Source organism: Loxodonta africana, chromosome 24 (assembly GCF_030014295.1).
Source record: "Loxodonta africana isolate mLoxAfr1 chromosome 24, mLoxAfr1.hap2, whole genome shotgun sequence".
Classification (NCBI taxonomy): Eukaryota; Metazoa; Chordata; class Mammalia; order Proboscidea; family Elephantidae; genus Loxodonta; species Loxodonta africana.
In genome coordinates, this window is record NC_087365.1 from 33,627,930 (window position 1) to 33,650,782 (window position 22,853).

The 22,853-nt window shown below is 43.3% G+C and overlaps 1 pseudogene; it reads right to left on the reverse strand.

Annotated features, from left to right (window-relative positions):
* Positions 1–5,419: 5,419 nt before the first annotated feature.
* On the reverse strand, positions 5,420–6,654 carry LOC100665227 (GTPase NRas-like; annotated as a pseudogene).
* Between the last annotated feature and the right edge of the window lie 16,199 nt (positions 6,655–22,853).

Genomic DNA, 22,853 nt, shown 5'->3' on the forward strand with positions numbered 1-22,853 from the left:
TCTTTACTGTCCCCAACTGAGGCCGAAGCTTTCTCCAGTGGGGGTAAATGGCCTCTAGATCACTTTCTCCTCAAGTCTAGGCTTCCAACATTCTTTTATTCTAAGTTTGCTAAGAGCCTTCTAGTCCAGGGACTGTAGGAGTCAAGGGACCTGTGATGCTGCCACTTCCCTTCATTCCTGAGATGATCCCTTCCCTGTTGGATCCCACAGTCTGGTGGGACTGACTCATAGTGAACCTATAGGGTTTCCAAGGCTGTAAATCTTTATAGAAGCAGACTGCCACATCTTTCTCCTGTGGAGCAGCTGGTGGGTAGTGGGTTCCAACCGCTGACCTTTCAGTTAGCAGCCAAGCAGGTTTAACCACTGTGCCACCAGGACTCCATAAGTAATCCCACCAGAACCAAACCAAAGCCATTGGCATCAACTCATAGCAACCCTATAGGACAGAGTAGAATTGCTCCATAGGGTTTCCAAGGAGAAACTGGTAGATTTGAACTGCCAACCCTTGGGTCGCAGCTGTACTCTTAAACACTATGCCACCAGGGAGCCAAATAATCCCACAGAGGACACAAAATTACCCAGGGACAGAATGCTCTGAGAACTTGTAACTAGGGTCCTGGCCCAATGTGGGAGACATTCCATTCCTGGAGCAGATCTGAAGGACGAGAAGTTCAGCAGACAAAGAGGGAGGAGACTGTTCTCCAGCCCACTGTCCCTCTGCTGTTCCTTCGCTGGAAGTCCTGAAAGTACCCCCACCTCACCTGTCGGACTGGAGCCGCCCTTTTCTCCATTCTGCCAGGAGAGGGCACCCTGTTCCCAGCTTTGGCTTCAATTGCAGTCCAACCCCTTCCCCCCAGGAATGGGATTTTTGATAGCTGTGATCTCACATAACCCTCCTAGCTGCCCTGGGAGACAGGCAAAATGCAGTTTATTGTTGGTGCTTATAGAAGAAGAACCTGAGGCCTAGAGAAATTTGATGGTCGTGGTTGGTGAGTGATCTTTAAATTTGTTTTTAGGGCCTTTAGCTCCTGGAAGCATCTGCTCTGGGTGTTGATAGTGGCACTCATTGTAATGACACCAGTTGACACACACAATTCAACCATCCTACGATGCAGACGGAGCCCTGGCGTTGCTGTGGCTAAGAGCTCAGGCTGCTAACCAGAAGACTGGCAGTTTGAATCTACCAGCCGCTCCTTGGAAACCCTATGGGGCAGTTCTACTCTGTCCTATAGGGTCACTACGAGTCGTGATCGACTTGGTGGCACACGACAACAACATGATACAGTTGCTATTATTATACACGTCTTACAGGTGAAGAAACAGTGGCTTATGGTGGAAGCACCAGGGCTATCTGATTCCAGGACCCCTGCTAGTAAACACCGTGCTATTCTACTTTTCCATCCTGCCCTCCTCCCGCCCCATATCATACCCTGTTCATCTGACATCCAACTAATATTTTTGAGAACTAGATGTTGGGCTAGGAACCCAGGATCCACGAAGAAACAAAATAAAGACTCTGCTCCCCGGGAACTTTATTTTAGTGAACATGTATGTATTTACACACACAAACACACTCATACAAAGCCTCACACACTCTCACACTTAAGCACACATATTCATTCACATACATACTCACCCCTCTCCCACCTAAATACATACTCTCACACGCCTACATATATTCACACGCACAAAAATACTCATGCACGCTCACACATATACCCACACTCATACACATATACACTCATATACTCACACATCTATACTCACACAGTCATATGTTCACATACACTCTGTCTGGAGTTAGACAAGGATCAGCCTTTGCCCTGTGCATAAACTGCCAGGAATTTGGGGCAGTTAGTGATCTAGGTTCATCTAGTGATCTGTGAGCTGTGTGTGACACCCTCCCTTCCTCTTCCCTTCCGTTCATTCCACAAACATTGTCAGCTGCCCACTCCAGGGCAGGCAACTGGAGAACACAGATGACTCAGACCTGGCCTCTGCCCTCTAGGAACCTCCCAGCCAGCGGGGGAGACAGACTCACCAATGATTACCATGCAGAGCAGTCAAGGCCAGGGCAGGTCAGAGCAGGGTGTCCAGAATGCCAAGAGGGGCTGGGGGCTGTGGGGGGCTCCGGGAACGCCTCTCAGAGGATGAGGTGCCCATCTGGATCTTCAGAAAAAGCAGAGAAAGAACTGCCCAGGTGCAGGCATAACATTTTCAAAGTCATTACAGTGGGAAAAAAAAATAATAGCTAATGTCGTGAGCCGAACAGTTTCAAACCCCCTACGTAGATTGTCTCATTTAACAAGCCCAACAACACTACGGGATAAAAATCATTATTAGCTGCATTTTATAGATCAGGAAAGTGAGGGCCAGCAAGACTGAGCTGGTAAATGGTACAGGCAGGATCTGAGCCCAGCTCTGCCTGCTTCAGTCTACAGGCTCATAGCCACAGCGCTCTGCCACCTTGGCTGTGGTCACTCCTGCTTATCACACATCTACACCTTCCCTTTCTCTCCCTCTGACCCTGAAGGGAAAGCTGACTGGTGCACCAACACAGTGTCACTCTCCCTACACTCTCCAAAACTCATCTAAGTACCCGAGTGCCTCTTTTACCCCATGTCACCAGGCAAAGGGCTGTTCTAGCAAAGACAAACTTCTAGGTAAGTGAGGCTTACCCTCAGGGAACACACAGTTTTATTTTATTTTTGTAAAATGTATTTGCCAATAAATTCTTCACAGGAGACTGAAAACTCAGAAGGCCGTGGGGCAGAGAGTAGACCTTGGGCATCTCTGTACCCCAGCGTCCTGCTCTGGACCTGGCCCAGAGCTTTGTTGGATAGCATGGATGAAGCATGGGTTTGAATAGAGGTCATACACGGTAATTCCTGGGCTGTTTGCTCCATAGCTGATTTTTTCAATGTTTTGAATGAGTTGCCAACTTTTAAAAATTGAGAGAGATCTTATGGAAGTCCAGCTTTCCAGCTTCTCTTGAAAAAGTTGTCAGGTCTGGCAACTGGTCCCACATTGTCATATAGCAACGAGGAGCAAGCTGAGTGTTAGCTGTCCTCCTTGGATGTGGTATCTCTCCAGGTAGACATATGTCCCCTCCCCTGGCCCACTTCAACTCTTTTGCCAGCCTGATCCCTGACTTAAAGTTTTTTCAATGGCTCAGGGTCACCCCAAAATGACATCAGTTGGTTGTCATTCTTGTTTCCATAGCACCCACTGAGTTGTTTGCCCCTATGCTAGATGTCCCTAATTGCAGGACTTTCTGAATGCTTGTGTTGATTACGATTTACCTGTCTTCCCCCTTTTGTCAGCTCTCACCTCTTGCTGCTATCAGTGAGGCCACCTCTCATGCCCTACTCACTCCCTAATGGGGTTGAGACTGCCCAGCCAAAGGCAAGGTTGAGACAGGCAGGGAGGGGCCACCTCCAGGCCCTGCTGATAGCCAGCTTCTTAGGCCTTATTTTAGAAAGAAGAGCAAAGATGGGAAGGGGAAGTGAAGGGGAGGAAGTAGGCAGGGTAGAAGCCTAAGCCTGGTGACTCAGTTTCCTGTGCCTTCTCTCAGAGAGGGAGAATATGGAAAAAGCTGAGGTGCAGGGGCAGCAGCCACCCCCATGGCCACCCCAGGAACTCCAAAGCCTCCCAGATCCTTGGGGAATGAGTCATTCTGGACAACTAGAGGTTTTTTAAAAAAAAAAAATTATTATTTTACTGTTTTTTTAGGTGAAACTTTACACAGCAAATTAGATTCCCCATTAACAATTTTTGGAAACTCTGGTGGCATAGAGGTTAAGAGCTACAGCTGCTAACCAAAAGGTCAGCAGTTCGAATCCATCAGCCACTCCTTAGAAGCCATATGGGGCAGTTCTACTCTGTCCTGTAGGGTCATTATGAGTCAGAATCTACTCAGTGGCAATGGGTTTAACAATTTTTATACAAATTATTCCATGCCACTGGTTACAATGTGTCAGCATTCTCATTATTTTCATTCTGTTCTGTTTCCATTGATCTAGCTTCCCTTTCCCTCCTTGCCCTCTCATCTTTGCTTTTGGGTAACTGTTAACCATTTGGGTAACTGCTAACTATTTGGTCTTATATTCCCCCTGTCTCTCCTTCCCATTCCTGGTAACTATCAAAGAACTTTGCTTGTTCTGTGTATATCTATTCTTGACTTTTTGTAGTAGTGGTACCATACAGTATTTGTCTTTTTGTAACTGACTTATTTTACTCAGCATAATGTCTTACAAATTCATCCATGTTATAAGATGTGTCACCAACTTCTCATTACTTTTTATAGTTGCATAGTATTCCATTGTATGTATATATGATAATTTGTCCATTCATCCGTTGATGGGCACTTATGTTGTTTCCATCTTTTTGCTATTGTGAATAATGCTGCAATGAACGTAGGTGTGCATATGTCTATTCCTGTCACTGCTCTTATATTTCTAGGATATATAGCTAGGAGTGGGATTGCTGGATCATAAGTTATTTCTATTTATAGCTTTTTGAGGAAGCACCATACTATTTTCCATAGTGGTTGTACCATTTTACAATTCCACCAGCAATGTATAAGAGTTCCAATCCCCCTACATTTGTTGTTTCCTGTTTTTTGATCATTGCCATTATTACAGGGGTGAGACGGTACCTCATTGTAGCTTTGGTTTGCATCTCTCTAATGGCTAATGGGGTTTCTAAGGCAGTGGCACCATGGTTAAAAGCTCAGCTGCTAACCAAAAGGTCTGCAGTTTGAATCCACCAGCCACTCCTTGGAAAACCTATCCGGCAGTTCTACTCTGTGCTGTGCGGTCCCTATGAGTTGGAATCAACTTGAAGGCAATGGACTTGTTTTTTTTAATGGCTAATAAGTGGAGCCCTGGTGGCATAATGGTTAAGAGATTGCCTGCTAACCAAAAGGTTGGCAGCTCAAATCTACCAGCTGCTCCTTGGAAATCCTATGGGGCAGCTCTATTCTGTCCTATAGGGCTGCTATGAGTCAGAACCTACTTAACGCCAATGGGCTTTGTTTTGTTTTTTTCAAATGGCTAATGATCGTGAGCATGTTTCACGCATTTGTTGACTGCCTAAATGTCTTCTTTGGTGAAGTGTCTGTTTACGTCCTTTGCCCATTTTTTTTTTTTTAGACTCAAAAGTTAGTATTCATTTTTGTATTTATGAATACAGAGCAGATGCCAGTTTACAGAATGTAGCCAATAACATTACAAACCAACCAAACAGCAACATTAGCTCTATTCTCTGCAAATAGTAATTTATGACATTTCTCCAAAAACCAACATAGTTCCAAGTTCAACAGTAAAAAGGAAAAAGAAAAAAAAAAAATCACCAGCAGTTGCTACTTTGGAGCTCAAGACACTGTTTTCAACAGAATTTTACATCTACAGTTTGGTTCTCTGTTTCAGAGCATGAATTGCTTTTCAGATGAAAAACCTGGGGTGGTGGAGGTGTATGTGTAAGGGGAGAGAACCCAGGAAGGAAAGATACTGGGCAAGTAACAAGAGGTGCATTTCTCTGGTCAGACAACCACATGAGGAGGTAGTTATTCTGAGAACTTCTCAACTAGAGAATATTTTACTGATCTACTGAGAGTTGGGGAAATACAGGAGCTTCTCTGTGAGACTGAAGATAGCAACAGGAATACTTCTCCTCCAGGGAAGTCAGGACCAGGTGTCAGTGCAGCTTGAAAGTGGCTCTTTTCTGATGATAGAACTCTGTAATATCTTGTTACATCATCACACAAGGCAGCCCCATACAACCTTGAGTTCCATCATCGCTGCTGTTGAATTTTTTTCATTCGGTACTGACGTATTTCTCTTACCAGTGTGTAAAAGACATCTTCGACACCCTGTCTGGTCTTGGCTGAGGTTTCAATGAACGGAATCCCATAACTCTTAGCCAGTTCATGTGCTTGTTTTGTGTCAACTGTCCTTATTGGCAAATCACACTTGTTTCCCACCAGCACCATAGGTACATCATCTGAGTCTTTTACTCATTTAATCTGCTCCCTGTAGAGGTTAATATCTGCAAATGATTTGCTATTATTGATGGCAAACACACAGAGGAAGCCTTCACCTGTCCTCATGTATTGGTCTCTCATGGCACTGTACTCCTCTTGTCCAGCTGTATCCAGTATGTCCAACAGACAGGTTTCACCATCTATAACCACTTGTTTTCGGTATGAATCCTTTACGGTGGGATCATACTCATCTACAAAATGGTTCTGGATTAGCTGGATTGTCAGTGCACTTTTCCCAACACCACCTGCTCCAACCACCACCAGTTTGTACTCAGTCATTTCACACCAGCAAGAACCTCAAGCTCTACTGCCTCCGCTTTGGACAGATTCAGGACTACGAGCTGGAAAAATGTTGGAGACCCCAGAACCGCCATGAACAGCCCCCACCAGGGAGCGGCACTTCCAGCCCCCCTGCCCATTTTTTTAAAAATAATTTTTATTGTGCTTTAAGTGAAAGTTTACAAATCAAGTCAGTCTCTCACATATAAACTTATATACACCTTACTACATACTCCCATTTACTCTCCCCCTAATTAGTGAGTCAGCCTGCTCCCTCCTTCCAGTCTCTCCTTTCGTGACCATTTGGCCAGTTTCTAACCCCCCTACCCTCCCATCTCACCTCCAGACAGGAGATGCCAACATAGACTCAAGAGTCCACATGGTGTAAGTAGCTCACGCTTCATCAGCATCTCTCTCCAACCCATTGTCCAGTCCAATCCATGTATGACAAGTTGGCTTCGGGAATGGTTCCTGTCCTGGGCCAACAGAAAGTTTGGGGACCCTGACCGCCGGGATTCTTCTAGTCTCAGTCAGACCATTAAGTCTGATCTTTTTATGAGAATTTGACCTTTGTGCATTTTTTGATTGGATTGTTTGTGTTTTTGTTGTTGAGTTGTTGACGTTTTCTATATACTTCAGAAATTAGAATGTTATCAGATATGTCATTGTCAAAGATTTTTTACCAGTCTGTAGGTTCTCTTTTTGCTGTCTTGGTAAAGTCTTTTGATGGGCATGAGTATTTAGTTTTTAGGAGTTTCTAGTTATCTAATTTATCTTCTGTCATTTGTGCATTTTTAATTTTGTTTGATAGGCTATTATGCTGAAAATTAGGTCCCCTTGTCTTGACCCTATGTTATCTGCCCAGAACCTTATAGTTTTAGCTTTGACATTTAGGTCTTTGATCCATTTTGAGTTACTGTTTGTGCACGGTGTGAGGCATGGATCCTGTTTCATTTTTCTTCATGTGGATATCCAGTTTTGCTAGCACCATTTGTTAAAGAGGCTGTTTCTTCCTGTTGAATGGACTTTGACCCTTTGTCGAAGATCAGCTGCCCGTAGATGGATGGATTTGCTTCTGGGTTCTCAATTCTATTCCATTGGTCTTTGTGTCTTCCATTGATCCAAGACCAGGCTGTTTTGATTAGCATGGCTGTGTGATAAATTTTGAGATGGGTAAGTATGAGGCCTCTTACTTTGTTCTTTAATATTTCTTTAGCTATTTGGAACCTCCTTCCTTTCCATAACAAGTTGGAGATTAGTTTTTCCATTTTATTAAAGAATGTTGTTGGGATTTAGATCGGGATTGCATTTTATCTGTAGATCGCTTTTGGTAGTATTGACATTTTCACAATGTTAAGTGTTCCAATCCATGAACATGGAATAGTTTTCTGTTTATGTATATCTCTTTCAGTTTCTTGCAGTAGTGTTTTATAGTTTTCCTTGTATAAGTCTTTTACATCCCTGGTTAGGTTTATTCCCAGGTATTTTATCCTTTTGGGGGCTATTGTAAATGACATTGATTTCTTTTTTCAGAACCCTCCTTGGTAGTGTAGAAGAACTCAACTGATTTTTGTGTGTTGACCTTGTACCCTGCCACTTTGCCGAATCCTTCTACTAGTTCCAGTAACTTTATTGTGGAGTCTCTGGGATTTTCTGTGTATAGGATCATGTCGTCTGCAAATAAAGATAGTTTTACTTCTTCTTTCCAATTTGGATTCCCTTTCTTTCCCTTTCTTGCCCTATTGCTCTAGCTAGGACTTCCAGTATAATATTGAATAAGAGGTGATAAAGGGCATCCTTGTCTTGTTCCCATTCTGAATGGGAATGCTCTCAATCTTTCTCCATTGGGAATAATGTTGACTGTTGGTTTTGCATACGTGCTCTTAATTATGTTGAGGAATTTCCCTTCCATTCCTATTTTGCTGAAAGTTTTTAATCAGGAAAGGGTGTTGCATTTTATCAGAGCTATAGCTTTATTCTTCCTTCTGGTGCTGAAATGCTTTTTATTTTAAGCCTGTGTAAATGAGCATCCCAAGGGAACCACTCTTGGGAGGGTGGGGTGGGCTCCAAGAGAGGCAAACTGGCCAGGCCTGAAATCCCAAGTGACAGGGGTCACACCAGGTTCCCCTCCCCGGAAGAGTCTTCCAGACAAGGTACCCAGGCAGAGGGACTGGCCAGAAGGGGAAGGGGAGAGAGAAGGAGGGAACTATAGGGTCAAGGAGAAAGAGGAGGGCATGGTGTGTAGCTTCTCAGGCAAAAGTGATGAGAGATGGTTGGATCCTTTGTCCAACTCTGCCAGTTTTCATTTTTACCCTTGTCATATTCTTTCGCATGTGTGGACATTTATTAGGTGCCCAACCCATTGCTGTCGAGTTGATTCCAACTCCTAAAGATCCTATAGGACAGAGTAGAATTATCCCATAGAGTTTCCAAGGCTATAATCTTTATGGAAGCAAACTGCCACATCTTTCTTCCATGGAGCAGCTGGTATGTTCAAAGCTTTGACCTTTCAGTTAGCAGCCAAGTGCTTAACCACTGCGCCACTAGGGCTCCTTTATTAGGTGCCAACTAAAAACCAGTTGCTGTGGACTCAATTCCGACTAATAGCAACCCTATAGGACAGAGCAGAACTACCCCATAGGGTTCCCAAGGAGTAGTTGGTAGATTTAAACTGCCGACCTCTTGGTTAGCAGCCGTAGCTCTTATTCAGTGCACCACCAGGGCTCCTATTAGATGCCGGGACTATACAAATAATTAATATTCCAGTTTCCCCATCTACAGTATAGAAGATTGGATTAAATTTAAAAAAAACCAAACCCAGTGCCGTCGAGTTGATTCCAACCCAGAGCGACCCTACAGGACAGAGTAGAACTGCCCCCATAGAGTTTCCAAGGAGCGCCTGACAGATTCGAACTGCCAACCTTTTGGCTAGCAGCCATAGCACTTAACCACTACACCACCAGGGTTTCCCGAAGATTGGTTTAGATGATCCTGAAAGGTCTTTTTAGGACATTGTGAGGTTCTAGTTGCCCACTGAGATCCTAAAATATGGGCATTCACACACAAAAAAAAGCCTCTTAAATTCCAGCTTCTGGGATGGATCCTCATAAACTCCCTTGTGAGGTGGGCAGGGCTAGGATGATTACATACATTTTACATGAGGGGAAACAGGGATGAAGGCTTGCCTGAAGCACCACAGAGTCAGCAATGGGTGAGGGCCTGGAGCCCAGGGTCCCCCTGGTTCAGCCTGGGATTTGAAGACCTCACACCCATATGAGGAGATTGATGTGTCAGTGGACGTATTTGGTGTGAAGGATCAGATGAAGAGGGCTGTGCTCTGATATACTGGGGGTAGAAGAGGAGGGTCCAGAAGGAAGACTGAGAGCCTGGCATCTCTTTTTCCTGGTGGTCTGAGACTGAGGATAAATAATTCTCTGACCTGGCATCCTAGTTACCCATTGCTTTACAAACCACTCTATACTTAGTGGCTTAAAACAACAATCATTTATTACTACTCTCTCTAATTTTTGGGGATTGATTAGCCTCAGCAATGCAGCCCTTGCTCTGGGTCTCTTGTACTGTTGCAGTCAGACTACATGTGGGCTGCAGTCATGTCAAAGACTTCCTCACTCACATGTCTACCAGTCAGTGTTTTCTGTCAGCTGGGACCTTAGCTTGGGCTATCAGTGGAAAACCTACACATGGCTTCAACATGTAGCCTATGCTTCCTCTGAATATGGTAGCTAGGTTCCAAGGGTGAACATCCTAAGAGCCAGGCAAAAGCTATACCACCTTTGATAATTGAGCCTTAAAAGCCACAGGACACCACTTCCATAACAAAAACCTATTGCCATTGAGTCAATTCCAGCTCATATCGGCCCGGAATATAGGACAGAGTAGAACTGCTCCATGTGATTTCTAAGGAGCAACTGGTGGATTTGAACTGCTGACCTCTTGGTTAACAGCTGAGTTCTTAACCACTGCACCACCAGGGCTCCACTTCCGTTAACAGTCTGTCACAAAGGCAGTTACAAAGACTCATCTAGGTTCAAAAGGAGAGGACACAGACTCTACTTCTTGACTGGGGAGTGGCAAGGTTCTAGAAGAGCATATGGGATGGGAGATATTATAGTGACCATTTTTGAAAAATACACTTCCATGCTAGACAAGAGTGTAAGCTCTGGAGTCGGATGCATGGATTTGAGTCCTAGCCCCACCATTTAACGTTTCTGAGTTTCAGCTTCCTCCTCTGTATAGTGAGACTAGTGACAGCATCTACCTCATTGGATTGTTGTGAAGATTGATAGAGATACGGATCCAAAGTGCAGGGCACCTGCTATGTAGCCAGTGCTTACTTTTGTTGGGACAGGTCATCATGGTAAGCTCTAACTAGTGTGGTTCACCACACCAGGCCATTGCCAGTTTGTATGTGTGTGATGAACCCTGGAGGTGAGTTAAAAGATGTGTGTAAGTGGGTCCATGTGTACATACTCATAGGAGCTGAACTTTAAGGAATGATGTGGAGTGTGTGTGTGTGAGTTTGAGTGGGTATAGAGGTGGAAACTTAGGCAAGGGTTGTGTGCACAAGTGGAGGTGTACCTGTGCACACAAGAATACACATAGGACTGTGGATGTGCATGAGTGTGTGTGGGACGGAGCAGTGAGAGTGTCTGAGATCCGGTGTAAGTGTGTGTCCACAAGTGTGTATGATTAGAACTGGATGTGAGTTGATTGAGCCATGAGGGTGTACAAGGGTATGGGATATGGCCAAGCATGTGTTTTAGGCTGTGTGTATATGTGTGAGTGCATGTCTTCCAGAATGTGCCTGTTTATGACTGACATTTACGAAACATGAGAAAACGTAAAAACAATGAAAGCTTTCAGATCTTTCCAGGGATGTTCAAATCAAATGAACCCTTGGGGACTATGACCAGCTGTAAAGGCAGGCAAGCCAAGTGAAGGGGCTCTTCTGAGGGTCATAAAACCACACCTCAGCTGGGATCAGGGAGCTTTGTTAGGGTCAACACTTCCCACACACAATTGCCTCTTCGGTTTCAGTGGCAACGCCACATCTTGGCCTTCTTCCTCCTCATTCCCGTGGCTATTAGTAATTCATTTGCTCATACATTTATTTATTTCAGGTATTTACTGAGTGCCTACGATGTTCCAGGCACTGTAATAAAGGCTGGGGAAACGGCAGTGAGCAAAGCCCCTGTCTTTGAGGAATTAACGTCCCAGTTGGGAAGATAAATAATAAACAAATATAAGGTCAAGTGGTGCTGAGTGCTATGAAGAAAAATAAAAGGATGAGAGTGGCCTGGCTGGCAGAGACCAAGTCTTCTGCAGTACACATAATAGGTAGGTGCTCAACTCTTAGGGGAAATGAGAGACACCCCCAGGTATGGGCTGGGTGGGCGAGCCAAGGCATGCTGTCATCATGAAATTCCTCAGTGGATATAGCTGGCTACCCTTTTCTAGAGAATGCAGTCTGGCTACTCGTTTCTTGATAAAGCATTTCCAGTTCATTAATTACATTTGTGATGGAGATAGGCATCAGTATAGCATTCCAAGCTGATATCACCTGAGGGGTTACACTGTGCCAGGAGTGTTTTTCTTTAATGGCAGTGGGTTAATTAAACCAGGGAAACCCTGGTGGCGTAGTGGTTAAGTGCTACGGCTGCTAACCAAAGGATTGGCAGTTCGAATCCGCCAGGTACTCCTTGGGTACTGTATGGGGCAGTTCTACTCTGTCCTATAGGGTCACTATGAGTCAGAATCGACTCGATGGCAATGGGAATTAAACCAGAGGATTTCTGGTGGCACAGTGGTTAAGCACTTGGCTTTTAACCTAAAGTTTGGTGGTTCAAACCCACCAGCTACTCCATGGGAGAAAAAAAACCTGGCGATGTGCTCCCGGAAAGATCACAGCCTAGGAAACTCTATGGGGCAGTACTCCTCTGTCCTATAGGGTCGCTATGAGTTGGAATCGACTAGATGGCACACAACAACAATTAAACCAGAGCAGTTTATTGGGTATCATTTATTGAGCACTGTTTAGTAAGCATTCTCTGCATGCCAGGGACATTAACAACAGCCCCTCTGATCCTCACAATCCCTCCAGGGTCAGGATCATTGCCCTTATTTAATAGAGGAGGAAACAACCCACCGAGAAGGTTCAAATCATATTCCAAAGAGGACTCAAACCTAGGTGTATTGTCTCCAAATTCTTGTGCTTCTTAGGGAAAAAAGGATCTCCAATTGGCGGGAGTGTAAATTACAAAGGCATTTTCTGAGGGAGTTTTGACAATATCGCCGTTAAAAATGTAACGGCCTTTGACTCAGCAAGCCCATCATCACAACCCATCCCAGGAAACACTCAGAATCAGATACAAGGATGTTCACTTCAGCATTGTTTGTAACAGGGAAAAGTTGCAAACAACCTAAATATTCACCAATAGGGGAATGAATCAGAGAAGTCCGTGAGTGGCACAAATCATTCAGAGCTTGGCGGTTCAAACCCATCCAGAGGTGCCTCAGAAGACAGGCTTGGCGATCTGCTGCCAAAAGGTGACAGCGTTGAAAACCCTATGAACACAGTTCTACTGTGCGCACATGGGGTCTCCGTGAGTCAGAATCGACTTGACGGCAGCTAACAACAGCAAGAGAATGAATTAAACTATTCAGTTAAGGAAGGTACTTACAAGTGTAGTGGTTAAGAATGTGGGCTCTCAGTTAAAACCCTGCTTCATTTTATTTTATTTTTTTTCATTTACTTGGTTAAAATAGGCCTCATTTTCTTTACCTTTAAAATGGAAAAAATGCCATTGTGAAAACGTCAGCCCTACCCACAGCAGTCTACGAATGCAATGCAATCCTGATCCAAATATCAACAGCATTCTTTACAGAGATGGAAAAAGTAATCGTTAACTTTATGTGGAAAGGGAAGAGGCCCTGGGTAAGTAAAGGACTGTTGAAAAAGAAGAATAAAGTAGGAGGACTCGCACTACCTGAACTCAGAATCTACTATATAGCTACTGTAGTCGAAACAGCCTGGTATTGGCACAACGACAGACACATTGACCAATGGAACGGAATTGAGAACCCAGATGTAAATCCATCCACTTACGGTCACCTGATCTTCGACAAAGGCCCCAAATCCTTTAAATGGGGTAAATGGTGCTAACAAAACTGGTGCTGGCAAAACTGCATGTTTTCCTGCACAAAAATGAAACAGGACCCATGCCTCACACCGTACACAAAAACTAATTCAAGATGGATCAAAGACCTAAATATAAAACCAAAAACTATTAAGGTCATAGAAGGAAAAACAGTGTCAACTCTAGAGGCCCTAATATACAGCATTAACAGGAAACAAACCATAACTAACAATGCACAAACACCAGAAGATTAGCTAGATAACTGGGATCTTCTAAAAATTAAGCATTTACGTTCATCAAAAGACTTCACCAAAAGAGTAAAAAGAGAACCTACAGACTGGGAAAATTTTTTGGCTATGACAGATCCAACAAAGATCTAATCTCTAAAATCTACAGGAAAATCTAACACCTCTACAACAAAAAGACAAATAATCCAAATGAAAAATGGGCAAAGGATATGAACAGACACTTCACCAAAGAAGACATTCAGGCGGCTAACAGATACATGAGGAAATGCTCATGATCACTAGCCATTAGAGAAACGCATATCAAAATCACAACGAGATACCATCTCACCTCGACGCTACTGGCACGAATCAAAAAAACAGAAAATAACAAATGTCAGAAGGGCTGCAGGGAGATTGAAACTCTTATGCACTGCTGGTGGGAATGCAAAATGGTACAGCCATTTTGGAACACTATGTGGTGCATCCTTTAAAAGCTAGAAATAGGAATACCTTATGATCCCGCAATCTCACTCTTAGGAATATATTCTAGAGAAATAAGAGCCATCACATGAATAGACATATACATACCCATGTTCACTGCAGCATTGTTCACAATAGCAAAGAGATGGAAACAACCTAGTTGCCCATCAACAGATGAATAGATAAACAAGCTATGGTACATATACACGTGGAATGCTACGCAGCGATAAAGAACAATGAAGAATCTGTGTAGCATCTCACAACATGGATGAATCTGGAGGGCATTATGCTAAGTGAGATAAGTCAATCACAAAAGGACAAATATTATATGAGGCCACTACTATAAAAACATCTTGGTTTGCACAAAAAGAAACAATCTTTTATGGTTATGAGGGAGGAGAGGGGTGGGGATGAAAAACACAAAATAGACGAAAGATAAGTGATAACTTTGGTAGAGGGTAAGACAGTATACAACACTAGGGAAGCCAGCACAGCTTGTCCAAGGCAAGGTCATGGAAGCTCCACAGACACATCCAAACTCCCTAAGGGACCGAATTAAAGGGCTGAGGGCTGTGGGGACCATGGTCTCAGGGAACATCTAGTTCAATTGGCACGACATAGTTTATAAAGAAAATGTTCTACATTCAACTTTGGTGAGTAGCGTCTAGGGTATTAAAAGCTTGTGAGTGGCCAACTAAGATATACCACTAGTCTCATCTTGCCTGGAGAATGAAGAAAATCAAAGACAAAAGGGAAACATTTGTCCAAAGGTCTAATGGACCACAGCTATCATCGACTCCACCAGACTGAGTCTAGCACAACTAGATGGTGCCCAGCCACCACCACTGACTACTCTGACAGAGATCACAATAGAGGGTCCTGGACAGAGCTGGAAAAAAATGTAGAACAAAATTCTAACTTATAAAAAAAAAAGACCAGACTTACTGGTCTGACAGAGACTGGAGAAACCCTGAGAGTGTGGTCCCGGACACCCTTATAGCTCAGAAATAAAGTCACTCCTGATCTTCACCCTTCAGCCAAAGATTAGACAGGCCCATAAAATAAAATGAAGCTAAATGGGCACACCAGCCCAGGGGCAAGGATGAGGAGGCAAGAGGGGACAGGAAAGCTGGTAACGGGGAACCCAAGGTCAAGAACGGGGAGAGTGTTAACATGTCAGGGGGTTGGCAACAAATGTTACAATTAATCGTTTACTGAGAAACTAGTTTGCTCTGTTAACCTTCATCTAAAGTACAATTTTTTCAAAAAACAGGAAAAACTGGTAGTGATCACAAGCTGTGGGGTTAAAATGAGATATATATGTGAAGCACATAGGATGAGGCCTTGTACCTCATAGGCACCCAGAAGTACTTTCATGATGTCCACACTATGGAATTCTGTGCTGATTCAGAAGCGAAATAGCTAAGTCATGGGGCTAAGTTAAAAAAGCTAATTGCAGATCAACATGACACCCTTGGAAAGCCAAATGATATATCTCTACATGTATATGCCACAAATGCAGAAAAACAAGTTTGGCAGGATATGTACCACATTTATGATCATGTTACCTCTGGGGTGAAAGCTGGGAGAGGAAGGCAAGGGAAAAATTTGGTTTTTACCCTGGGCTGTGCCATTTACTAGCTGTATGATCTAAAAACCTGTTAAACCTGTTGCCATCAAGTGATATACACTCATGGTAACCCCATGTGTTATAGGGTAGAACTGCTCCATAGGGTTTTCTTGGCTGTAATTGTTACAAAAACAGATCACCAGGCCTTTCTTTCGTGGTGCTAATGAGTGGGTATGAACTGCCAACCTTTAGGATAGTGTGGTTGTTAGGTGCTGTCGAGTCAGTTCTGACTCATGGTGATCACTTGCACAACAGAAAGCAACACTGCCCGGTTCTACACCATCCTCACAATCATTGCGTGTTTGAGCCCATTGTTGCAGCCACTGTATCAATCCATCTCATTGAGGGTCTTCCCATTTTTCACTGACCCTCTACTTTACCAAGTATGATGTCCTTCTCCAGGGACTGGTCCCTCCTGATAACATGTCGGAAGTACATGAGACAAAGTCTCACCATCCTCGCTTCTAAGGAGCATTCTGGGTATATTTCTTCCAAGACAGATTTATTTGTTCTTCTGGCAGCCCATAAAAAAAAAAGCAGCCCATAGTATATTCAATATTCCTCACCGACACCATAACTCAAACACATCAATTTTTCTTCAGTCTTCCTTATTCATTGCAGGATAGTAAAAAAAAAAAGGTAGTCATGTGCAAACTGTTCGTACCATCCAGGGACCTACAGCTATATTAGGCAAGTTATATTGCCTTTCTGTGGGTTAGTTTCCCTATCTATAAAATGGGAATACACTAGTAGCTACTTGATAAATAGTTATAAGCATTAAATGAGTTAACACACATCAAACACTTAGAATAATGCCTACAGTGTAAGTGAGATAACTGTTAGCTATGAGTCATGGAATTAAATTTCTTGTAATTCTTTTGTGCCCTTTCACTACAGTAAATAACCTCTCTGTTCTGGCCAAAAACAGGGACAGCCTCCTCCTCACAATTCCTTCAGGGTCTTTGGCATAGAAAAAGCTTTAAAAAGTGTAAAGCATTGTATTGGAGACACAGGGTTAAGACAATGACTCAGGGTAAGAATAAGCCTGTGGGGGTGCACAGGAGTGGGTCTGGTGCCCGTCTACTCCGCACAAGACCTAGGTTCCAAGAACAGGGTCTAATTACTGTATTCCATCAAATCTAAGATCCCATTGTAAAATGCACCATTATTTTATATAATACTAAATAATAAAAAATACTGCAATTAGTTTATGACCTGTTATCAATGGTTAAGTGCATCTTAATTCCAAAGATATAAAAATGCAAACAAATGTGCATTATAAATCATTAAAATATGGGTTCCTAAGCACTGAAAAGATTATAATGCTCTCATCCCGATTTTTTAAAATCCCACTAAGCTGTAAAATAAATGTAAGGAGATTTTTCTCAATGATGATGACTTTGAAGTATTTTGGGGGAAAATATCGAATGCATTTCTCATCTTCTTTGTTCCCCTGCATAGGCTGAGTCAGCCTGTTGGATGACCAGGCCTGCCCTGGGTTTGGGGGGGGGGTGATGGTGAGAAGGCCACACAACTGAGTCCTTTGAGCCTCTCCCCTGCCCTGAGGGCAGCAGTAGCTGGAAAGGGGCCCAGCTTTATGGGGGAACAATGGTGCCAGCCATCTGCGGGTGAAGCAGGGCTGAACGGCATGGCCTGGTCTGGCCTGGGCCCAGAAGATTGACCCTTGTACCTGAGGCATCCACTCTGCTTGGGCAAAGGTCTGAGAGAACCAGGGAAAGTGGAGTGGGAACCCTCTCAGGATTCTCAGTTAACAACTCTGTGCATGGAATCCTAGAATCTCCCAGCCAGAGGATCTCGGGGACCATGGAATCCAACTACCCCATTGTACAGATGGGACAACAAAGGCCCCAAAAGGGGCTGGGACTTGCCCAAGGTCCCAAGTAAGTCAATGGCAAAGCTGGAGCCAGAATCCAGGTTCCCTTTGACTCAGCAAGTCCGTTCTCAAGTGATTCCTTGTGGAACCTTTTGAAAACGTGCCTAGGTTAGGTTCTTTTGACAAAATATCTCTTTGACACATCAGATAAAGTATCTGACCCACCTGATCAATGGAGCGAGAAGCACAGAACCTCAGGTACGAATATCTCCAGGACAGGAGAGACCTACAGGCACCTGCCTGCCCCTCCTCTTTCAAGACAATGCTTACTGTGGCAGACAGAGTGACTATCTGGGTTCAGAGCCTACCTCTCACACTTTATAGCTGTGTGGCCTTAGTAATTACTTTGCCACTGTGGCAACTAATCTCCAAGATGGCCCTTAATGATTCTTGCCTCCTGGTATTCGTACCCTTGTATAGTCCCCTCCCACAATGAATAGGGTTGACCTGCGTAACCACTAGGATGTTATAGAAATGGTGATGTGTGACTTATGAGGCTAGGTCGTGAAAGACATTTCAGCTTCTGCCTTGCTATCTTGAATTACTTGCTCTGGGATACGTTAGCTGCCATGTTGTGAGGACACTCAAGCAGCCCTAAGGAAAGATCTATAGGACAAGTAACTGAGACCTCTCGTCAACAGTGAATTGATTCACCAGCCATGTGCATTAACCACCTTGGAAATGAATACTCCAGCCACAGTCAAGCCTTCAGATGACTACAGCTCAGCTTGACATTTTGACTGTAACCTCCTGAGATGCCAGGACAGAATCACCTTGTCAATCTGCTCACAAATTCTTGGCCCACAGGTAATGTATGAGATAATAAAGGTTTATTGTTGTTTTAAGCTGTTAAAGTTTGTGGTAATTTGTTACACAGCAATAGGTAACTAATACTTTTGGCCTACTTTTCCTCATCTTCAAAATAATGTGATGATAGTACCTGTCTCATAGAGTCATAGTAAGAATTTATAGAAACGGTTTGGCACATAGCAAATACTCCATAGAAGGGAGCCAATATTGCTGTATTACTATATGGTCTTCATTGAGAGGAGAGGCTGAGTACTGGGTGAGGAAGAGTCAGGAGAGAGAATGTAGTAGCAGCACCCAGTCTCCTCTTTATTTTCCTAACTTTTCAGTTCTGACCCTACACTTACATATTCCCTCCCAAGGCAGAAGCTCTGCAGGGAACCTAGCTCTCCTCACCTTAGAAGGCAGTGTGGGAACTTTATTGCTCCTCAAGCATTCCTCTTTGAAGTCTTTGTCTCACCACTCCCATCTCTGGAGCTTATCAAGGAATTTCTTGCTCTTCTTCTAGAAGCCCGATAAACAGAGTTTGCTTTATCTCAGCACTTTTCCAGGGATGTTCCCTGACCCCTGGAAGCTTGCCAACTAAGGACTGCTTTGTTCCTTAATCTGCCTCTGAGAATTGGGTTAAAATTTTAACTCTGCTACTAATTTGCATCTTGTCAAGTCACTCTACCTCGTAAGCCCCATTTCCAAATCTGCCAAATAGAGATGGTGAGTTTTGCTTCAACTTTGTTGGGGGAAGAAAAGGAAGCAAGACAGTGAGATAGGAATGCTTTGTTGACTGGAAATAATTAACTGTAAATGCACCCAGACAGTGAGGTGCTCCCCAGCTCCCTGCCTTCCTCGTTACTTCTTCCCACAGCTAGAACCACTTAACTCTCATATGCAGGCAGGCTCTGCTCAACTCTGGGCTTGAAACCAACTTTGTTTTTTAATCAGGGATTTTAAAGATATTTAATCTTTTTAATCAGCTGCAAGTTGAAGATGTGACCTTGTGCCATCTTCCTATGGCCAAGCATAGTTTATTACTTTCCAAAGTAATAAAAGCACATTATAGAATGCTAGTTCTTAAATTTAGATGCACAATGTAATCCGCCTGAGAGGTTTAAAGAAAATACTGATGCCTGGGCCCCACCTCCATAGATCTAGATTTAATTTTCTGGGGTGTGGCCTGGACGTTGAGATTTTTTAAAGCTCCCTTGATTTTACTCCCCTTGAGTAAAGGGACTGGATTTACCATCCCATATGAACAAAAAATAATAATAATAAAGAAACAAAAAATATATGAAACGGTTTTCAAGACACTGGCTATCAGGCAAAGAAGGATAGTGATTCCGAAGAGACTAGAAACAAATTAGGTGAGACCTACAACTGCCGAAAATTACTGTCTGAAGAAAATTTTCAGCCCACAGTGCAGAGATGGAGAACCCAGGTGGAGCCCAACAGACTCCCTGAGTTGGGGAGACAGAGCTGAGAGCCTGCGGAGACCAAGGAGGCTGGAGTTCACAGGGGAGAATACCAGAGAGGAGAGAGTTGCCTAGAGGGAAACCTCTAGAGTTTTTAAGAGGCTTCCCCCAAGTAATCAGCTGAGTACTCACAACTGCATGCATGTGAAGAAACTACCGGAGACTGGGGAAAGAACCACCCAACAGGATTAGAAGGAACAGTGCTCCATATTCATACGGGGCTAAGAATAATGCATGTTCCACCAACCAGACTAAAAAATTTCATGATTGTTGGGGCATTGGATAGAGTCCACAGAAGGGTATTGCCTCAGTAGTGGCGAAAAATTAACCCTTGTCTAAGCACTGCTCTGGTCCCACCTAATCTTTTTTATTATTTTTTTTTAATTTTTATTGTGCTTTAAGTGCAAGTTTACAAATCAACTCAGTCTCTCACACAAAAACTTATATACACCTTGCTACATGCTCCCAATTGCTCTCCCCCTAATGAGACAACCCGCTCCCTCCCTCCGCTCTCTCTTTTCATGTCCATCTCGCCCCCTTCTAACCCCCTCTACCCTCTCATCTCCCCTCCAGGGAGGAGATGCCAATATAGTCTCAAGTGTCCACCTGATCCAAGAAGCTCACTCCTCACCAGCATCCCTCTCCAACCCATCGTCCAGTCCAATCCCTGTCTGAAGAGTCGGCTTTGGGAATGGTTCCTGTCCTGGGCCAACAGAAGGTCTGGGGACCATAACCACCAGGGTCCTTCTAGTCTCAGTCAGACCATTAAGTCTGGTCTTTTTACGAGAATTTGGGGTCTGCATCCCACTGCTCTCCTGGGGTTCTCTGTTGCGTTCCCTGTCAGGGCAGCCATCAGTTGTAGCTGGGCACCATCTAGCTTTTCTAGTCTCAGGCTGATGTAGTCTTCAGTTTATGTGGCCCTTTCTGTCTCTTGGGCTTGTAATTACCTTGTGTCCTTGGTGTTCTTCGTTCTCTTTGATTCAGGTGGGTTGAGACCTTTGATGTATCTTGATGGCCACTTGCTAGTATTTAAGACCCAGATGCCTCTATCCAAGGTGGGATGCAGATTGTTTTCTTAATAGACTTTATTATGCCAGTTGACTTACATGTCCCCTGAAACCATGGTCCCCAAACCCCCGTCCCTGCTACGCTGGCCTTCGAAGCATTCGGTTTATTCAGGAAACTTCTTTGCTTTTCGTTTAGTCCAGTTGTGCTGACCTTACCTGTATTGTGTCTTGTCTTTCCCTTCACCTAAAGTAGTTGTCCCACCTAATCTTAAAAGCAAGACCCAAAAGAATCAACCCATTCCCAAGTAACTTAATTGCATCCCAGAACAAAACTCTTATACAATGCTGGTGGGAATGTAAAATGGTATAAACACTTTGGAAAATAATTTGGCAGTTTTTTATAAAGTTAAAAGTACATCTACCGTATAATATAGCAATTCCAGTCCTAGGCATGTAACCAGAAGAAATGAAAGCATACGTCCATAAGAAGATTTATACGTGAATGTTCCAAGTAGCTTTATTCCAGTGAGTATTTATTCAAAAACTTGGAAATGCACTACCCTGTGGTTCATCAGCTGGTAAGTGAATAAACAAATGAAGGTACATTCACACAATGGCATGCTGTTACCAACAAAAGCAAAGGAACTGTTGATGTATACAGCAGCACGGATGAATGTCAGAATAATGTTGCTGAGTAAAATAAGCCAAACGTGGAAGAGTACTTACTGTATGATTCCATATATATATATATAATTCTAAAAGAAGTGTAAGCTAATCTATAGTTATAGAATGTTGGTCAGCGGTTGTCTGGGGAGGAATGGCAGGAAGGGATTATGGAAGCACATGAGGAAACTTTTGGGAGTGATGGCTATGTGTAATTTCATGGATCTTTACACATGTTAAAACTGACCAAATTATACACTTTACGTATAAGCATTTTATTCTATGTTGATTATACCTTAATGTAGCTGTTTTTAAAAAAGTTCCCCAAGTGATTCTAAGGCACAGCAAAGTTTGAGAATCCTGCCATAGAACATTGAAAGCAGGGCTTTGAACCGGTTCATTCTGGTTTGATCCCCTGCTGAGAATTTTACTTTCCACCCCAGATATACTGAATCAGACTCTACGTTTTAACAAGATCCCCAGACGATTCTTCTGTATAATAAATTTGAGAACCACTGCTGTATTAGTGGTTCTCAGAATTGGTCCCTCACCAACAGAATTAGGATCTTCTGGGAACTTGTTGGAAATGCAAATTCTCAGCAGGGTTTGAAGCCCTGATTTAAAGCTTAAAATAAGCCCCACAATCCCACCCATTTCAACAAGCCTGTTGGCCTTCTGGTGAATCACCTAACCTTGTCTTCAAATTTTGTACGCTTATTATGTCAAGTTTTAAAATTTTAACCAGAAGAGTAATATATTTTCATTGGAATCTGAAAAATATAGGAAAGTAGAAAGAAAAGCAAAAAGATCACCCACAATCACACTACCCAAATATAACCACTGTTGACATTTTTAGGTGTATTTTCTTTCAGGCTCAGAGGAAGAGTCTGAGATATAGAAATAAAACTGGGAGGCACAGGGACGGTAATTTTTTTAGGTTTTTTTTTTTTTAATGAATTCAAACTTCTTTTTTTGTGGTAAAAATACGCATAACAGAACATATGCCATCTTAACAATTTCTACATGCACAATTCAGTGACATTGACTACATTCTTCAAGTTGTACGGCAATTCTTGTTAACATTTTTCAAATTGTTCCACTACCATTAATATAAACTCAATGCTCTCTGAGCAGAACCCCCCCATTTCCCTCTCCCTTTCATCCCGGTAACCAATAATAATCTTTGGTTTCCATATATTG